Source organism: Mesocricetus auratus, unplaced genomic scaffold, assembly GCF_017639785.1.
Source record: "Mesocricetus auratus isolate SY011 unplaced genomic scaffold, BCM_Maur_2.0 Super-Scaffold_100006, whole genome shotgun sequence".
Classification (NCBI taxonomy): Eukaryota; Metazoa; Chordata; class Mammalia; order Rodentia; family Cricetidae; genus Mesocricetus; species Mesocricetus auratus.
The window spans coordinates 12,924,087-12,930,210 of NW_024429190.1; the positions used below are offsets into that span (position 1 = coordinate 12,924,087).

At 48.3% G+C, this 6,124-nt stretch overlaps 1 protein-coding gene across 4 annotated transcripts in view; it reads right to left on the minus strand.

The window, feature by feature from the left end:
- Eif4enif1 (eukaryotic translation initiation factor 4E nuclear import factor 1) overlaps positions 1-358 on the minus strand; it is a 39,301-nt gene extending 38,943 nt beyond the window's left edge. For 2 of the 4 annotated variants that reach the window (XM_040746851.1, XM_040746849.1), the window contains exon 1: positions 55-181. The gene's annotated coding sequence lies outside the window, so the exon portion shown is untranslated. Of the gene's footprint in view, positions 1-54; positions 183-250 lie in introns of those variants that run through there. The other 2 variants (XM_040746850.1, XM_040746852.1) reach the window with 2 other exon arrangements.
- Between the last annotated feature and the right edge of the window lie 5,766 nt (positions 359-6,124).

Here is a 6,124-nt window from a genome sequence, read left to right on the forward strand (position 1 = left end):
CGCAGGTCCCGGGCCAGAGGCCTCCTCGGAAAGAAGGGCGGGGACGATACTTACGGAGGGAAGCGGGCCGGAGGGAGCAGGGACCAAGTCCACGGGCCGGCCACCTACAGCCGGCGCAGGCCCGCCTGCTGGCCCGCCGGCCGCCCGCGCGCCTCGCGCCTCTGCCGCCCCCTGCGCGCGCCCTGCCGCCCGCGCTCCCGGGGCAGCGCGCCGTCCTCGCCCGCAGGACGGGGCCCCGCTCTTGCCGTACCCTTGTTGGGAGCGCCCGCAGCCGGGCGGCCCCGCGCTTTGGCCGCCGCGTCCCACCGCGCCCGCTGCAGGCCCAGCGCCACTGCCCTCGGCCTGTGCTTGCGCCCCCCCACACCCGCTCGGGCTGGCTCTCCTCAGCCGCCGTAACCGCGGCCCGGCCCTCCGGCGCTGCTCTCCGCCCCCTCCCCCTAATAACCCCCGTCGCGCACCGCGGACCCAGGCGCCGCCCTCTCAGCGCGCAGGACCTGGGGTGTCCGCGGCGGTGCCTGTCGGAAAAGCCACACTGGGCGGCGAACTCCGCCACGCCACGCTGAGCTCTGCATGGGCACAATAGGCAGACAGGCACGGTGGCTGCGGGGAAGTAGTCGCGACGGGAGCTGCGGGAGCCGGTGCCCGAATGCTCAGGCGGCCGCTGTGGGCAACTCAAGGAAGGGCGTCGCGTTCCCACGCGTCGGGAAGGGAGGAGCCAGAAGCGCGCTGTCCCGGACCCCGCGCCACGCCGGCGTGAGCTTGGTGGCCTGGGTGTTGGTCTTCGTCGTCTGGTTGCTGGTGGTCACCGGGCTGGGCCACACCTGGGGCTTGGACAGCAGGAGCCAGATTAGAAGAGCATAGCAGTGTTCTGTTTGTGTTTACTATTGCAGTGCTCAAGGGTGCCCTGATTTTTCGCTCCCCCCCTCTTAAAAAAAAAAACTGTCCCTAAAGTTACTAGGCACAGGATTAGCCATAAAGGCTGGTATGTTAATAAGCAAGTTTGTCACAATCACATTTGATTCTACGTAAAGGAAATTGACGAGTTAATTGGCGTATCTTCCAGTGAATAATCGGAAACTTGACTTAACCCTTCACGGACAGGGAAGAGTTAAGTACCTGGGGGAAATTTAGATAGCCGGCCTCGCACTCTTAGCCTTTAACCGAGTGCTGAAACTCAAATTGACAGAGGATACAGACATGCATATAAGTAAATAATCCAAGAACTGCTGCTCTGGGCAGGTCAATTGTGAGCCTAGTATGCAGGAGAATGCCAAAATTATTTCTGCAAGGTGGGACTGCCTACAGTTGAGATTTCTTTAGCGCGGCGGGAGACTTAGTTTTGTTTTTTGTTTTTGTTCTTTTTCCTCTAAAGAACAGCGAGGCTGAGTTTTGCAGAGTTTGGGACCGGGAGAGTTCAAAGCCAACGTGGGCAACATGATATTTGGACATAATTTATTTTTCCCCCTACCCGTTCCGAACATAATTTATTTAACTTGAGAAACTACTTTGCTTTCTTTCTGTGAGTCATGGCAACAAAAGTAATTTTTCCCCTTTGTAATACTTAATAAAATTTTTTCTCCCAAAGTATCTTTTGGGGCAGGGTTTCTCTATGTAATCCTGGCTGGCCTCCCAAGGGATGGGATTACAGGTGTGTGCCTCCAGAACTGCTTTAGTGGTTGGTAGCACACGCATTTAATCCCAGCACTGGGGAGGCAGAGGCAGGCAGATCTCTGTGAGTTCAAGGCCAGCCTGGTCTACAGAGCGAGTTCCAGGACAGCCTCCAAAACAATACAGAGAAACCCTATCTTTGAAAAAAAAAATTTTCTAAATAGGGTTTCTCTTTGTAACAGCCCTGACTGCCCTGTAACTCTAAACCATGCTGGCCTCAAATTTAACAAAGATCTGCCTGCCTCCTCAAAGTGCTGACATTAAAGGTGCCACCATTCTGGGCTGGGGGAAAATTTTTTAATAAAGCTTATACAAAGACTCATTATAGGGAGTCAACAGAGGTTGCATTTCCTTTCTTTCTTTTTTTCCCTTTGAGACAGAGTTTCTCTGTGTAGCCCTGGCGGTCCTGGAGCTTGCTCTGTAGACCAGGCTGGCCTTGAACTCACAGAGATTCCCCCTGTCTCTGCCTTCCCTGTGCTGGGGTTAAAGGGGAGCACCACCACTGCTCAACTGGAATCTAGATTCTTAAAGCTGAGAGAAATAGGAGTAATCCTCTTGTTATGGAGTACAGAAGGCACATACTCCCAGGTGTTGACTTAGAGACCCTGAGCTCAGGCATGCCTGGTACCAAGACTACCTGTGTTATTAAGTTTTTGGAATCCTAATCTATGCTAGGAAAGTACTCTTAAACACTTAGCAACATTCTTAGCCCAATAAATTATTTTCTCAAAGTTACCAAATGTCAGTGAAATCTGAGTATACTTCACCACCCTAAACATCAATCTCACCTGCTAGAAAGGAATTAAAATTCCTACTTCTCTGTCTTGTAGAAGTAATTAGACATAACATTAAAATGAGCTGGGACTAGGGCTGTATGTGGTGGCACAAGCCTATAATTGCAACATTCAGTAGACATACATCTGTGAGCTCCAGGGTAGTATGGTCTACATAGTGAGATCTAGGGTAGCCAGGGCTACATAGTGAAACTGTCTCAAAAAATAAAAGGCGGGGCCTGGAGAAATGGTCCAGCATTCAAGAGCACAACATGCTGAGGATCCAGAGTTGATTCCTAGCATGTACATGTGTCACTCTATTTGTAACTCCAATTCCAGGACAGACACCTTCTGGCCTCTGAAGACACTAGGCATACATATAGTGTACTACATACATACAGTTACACCACTAACACACATAAAATAAATTTTAATGTGTATAAAAATAAGCAATAAGAAAAATAGGGCCGGGTGTTGGTGGCACACATCTTTAATCCCAGCATTCGGGAGGCAGAGAGGCAGAGAGGCAGGCGGATCTTTGTGAGTTCGAGGCCAGCCTGGTCTACAGAGTGAGTTCCAGGACAGCCTCCAAAACAATACAGAGAAACCCTGTCTCGGAAAAGAAAAAAAGGGACTGAGGATAGCTCAGCTGTAGGAATACAAACTTAATATGTGCAAGGTCCTCAGTTTGATCCCTAGCAATCACAAAAAAACAAAAACAAAAAAGCCCTATCTAAAACCAAAGGATTAAGCCAGTATTTGGCTCCCAACTTTAGAAATTGGGTGGGTACCAACAGCTGTTCTGATTCATTCAGCATCACCTGATGGTGGCCTAAAGGCCAGGAACTAAGCCCCCTTAAAAGATCCTTTATTCACTATTCACGTGCTTGGGAATCTAAGGTGCTGTCAGCTGTGGCTACTGGAGCTTTGAAACACACATCTCCTTTTTATTTTAATTATTCTTTTTTTTTCTGAGACAGGGTTTCTCTGTGACTTTGGAGGCTGTCCTGGAACTAGCTCTTGTAGATCAGGCTGGTCTCGAACTCACAGAGATCCTCCTGCCTCTGCCTCCCAAGTCCTAGGACTAAAGGTGTGTGCCACCATCACCCGGCTAATTATCCTTTTCAAAAATATTTTCATTTTATGTGTATGTTTGTGTTTCGTAATGTATATACATATCCAGAACCCTCAAAGGTTAGAAGGTGACTCATCTGGAACTGGAGTTACAGATGGAGTCAACATGTGGGTGTTAGGAGCTGCACCCTGGTCCTCTGCAAGAACTGCTGAGTAATCTTTTCCACCCCGACATGGCCTTTTTATTATGTATGTGCACCACATGTACGAGTGTGCCCTCAGAGGCCAGAGCAGGGTATCAGATCCCCTGGAACTGGGGTTACAAGTAGTTTTGAGCAACCATGTGGGTGCTAGGAAGTTCTGGGTCCTCTAGAACAAGCTGAACCACCTCCCTAAAGATGGAGGCTTTTTTTTTTGTTTTTTGTTTTTTTGTTTTTTGTTTTTGTTTTTTGTTTTTTCGAGACAGGGTTTCTCTGTGGCTTTGGAGACTGTCCTGCAACTAGCTCTTGTAGACCAGGCTAGCCTCGAACTCACAGAGATCCACCTGGATGGAGGCTTTTTTTAAAGATTTATTTTTTATGTATATTCTGTTTGCACGTTTACCTGCAGGCCAGAAGAGGACACAGATCTCTCTACAGATGGCTATAAGAGCGCCTCTGGATGAACATTCGGTGCTCTTAACCCCTGCGCCATCTCTCCAGACCCTGAACATGGTCTCTTAATATGGCCTGAGCTGCTGGATGTTGGTGGCACTCGCTGCCTTGAATCTCAGCACTTGGGAGGCAGAGGCAGACAGATCTCAGTGAGTTAGAGGCCAGCCACCACCCACTTCCAGCCTCTCTTAAAGTCTTTGTGAGAAAGTAGACAATTACAATTTGGGTTTAAAGGTAAAATTTTACTAAGGAAGGGCACCTGTAAACTTTCACCTCTAGGAGATCCCATACCCTCCTCTGGTATGCATATGCATAATAAATAAAAAACTTTCACCTTTATGAAAAAGCCAAGCCTGTTTTTTTTTTTGTTTTTAACTTTTATTTTATATGTTGGTGTGAAGGTATCAGATCCCCAGGAACTGGAGTTATGGACAGTTGTGAGCTGGCATATGGGTACTGGGAATTGAACTCAGGTCCTCTGGAAGAAAAGCCAGTTCTTTTAATTGCTGAGCCATCTCTCCAGTCCCCAAGCCTGTTTTCTTTGTTGCTTTTTTTTTTTTTTTTTTTTAGACAAGATTTCTCTGTGTAACCACTCTGGCTGTGCTCACAGAGATCTGCCTGCCTCTGCCTCCCAAGTGCTGGGAGTGTGCCACTACTGCCCGGCTGTTTTTTGATTTTTTGAGACAGGTTTTTTTTTTTTTAAATTATGTAGCCCTGGTTGTTCTGGAACCAAACTGGCCTTGAATTCACAAAGATCCATCTCTCTCTGCCTCCTGAGTCCTGGGATTAAAGATATTCACCCCAGGCCTAATTACACCTTTGGATTTCAAGAAAAATCCTTCATGAAGTGATAGACACCAAGAAGGCTGTACTAATTGTTGTTACTATATGTGGTGACTCATCCCCTGTTGGTGGGACTGGTTGGGAAGGGTTAGGTGTGGCCTTGGAGGAGGAGGTATGTCACTGGGCCAGGTTTGAGGTTTCAAAAGACTGGCACCTTCCAGCGTGCCCTCTCTGGCTCCTGCTTGCAGATCAAGATGTGAACTCTTAGCTGCTGTCCCAATGCCATGCCTGCCTGTCACCTTCTCCCCACAATGAGCTCCTAGCCCTCTAGCACTAAGAACCCCAAATAAACCCTTCTATAAGTTGTCTTGGATGTGGTGGTTTTTTGTTTTTATCTTTTGAGACAGGGTTTCTCTGTGTAGCCCTGGCTGTCCGGGGACTCCCTCTGTAGCTTAGGCTGGCCTTAAACTCGAAGAGATCCACCTGCCTCTGTCTCCCATGTCCTGGGATTAACGGCCTGTGCCACCAACGCCCTGCTGGATGTGAAGTTTTAATCCAGGAATAAGGGGTGTAAGCAACAAGGTATTGAGTGGCAGGACCAGGGGTGTGTAATAATGAAGACAAAAGCAATAGCAGGAACCAGGAGGTCTTGCATAAGCTGATGACTTATACCAAGCAAGTTTATTAAGCAGCACAGCATCGTAGATAGTATTTGTGGGGGCTGGGGAGGAATGGCTAAGTCATACATGTTGGCAAAGAGAACATGGGATACCTCTGACACAACCAAGGACTGATAGTCACAGTCCAGGGAGAAGAGTGGACTCCTCAGAAACCACAACCTTAATTCTTTTTTTTTTTTTAATTTTATTTTCCAGTTTAAATTTAGATAAGAAACGAGGTTGCTTCACAAGTCAGTTCCAGGTCCCTCTCCCATTCCTTCCCCTCCTCCTGTGCCCTCCCCCCAACCCCCCCCCCACAACCTTAATTCTTAAGAGGCATTGGACAGGCCTTGTAAGTATGTTCCTGGACAAGGACACGGAACTAAATTTTCTTTATCTTTTCATCAGGGCGGGCCTCTAAGAGTCTTGGGGAGGTCTGGTCTCCCCACAGTTATCACAGTAATAGAAAAGTAACATACACTGTATCTTCTTCCTGGAAGGACCCACAGTTTTC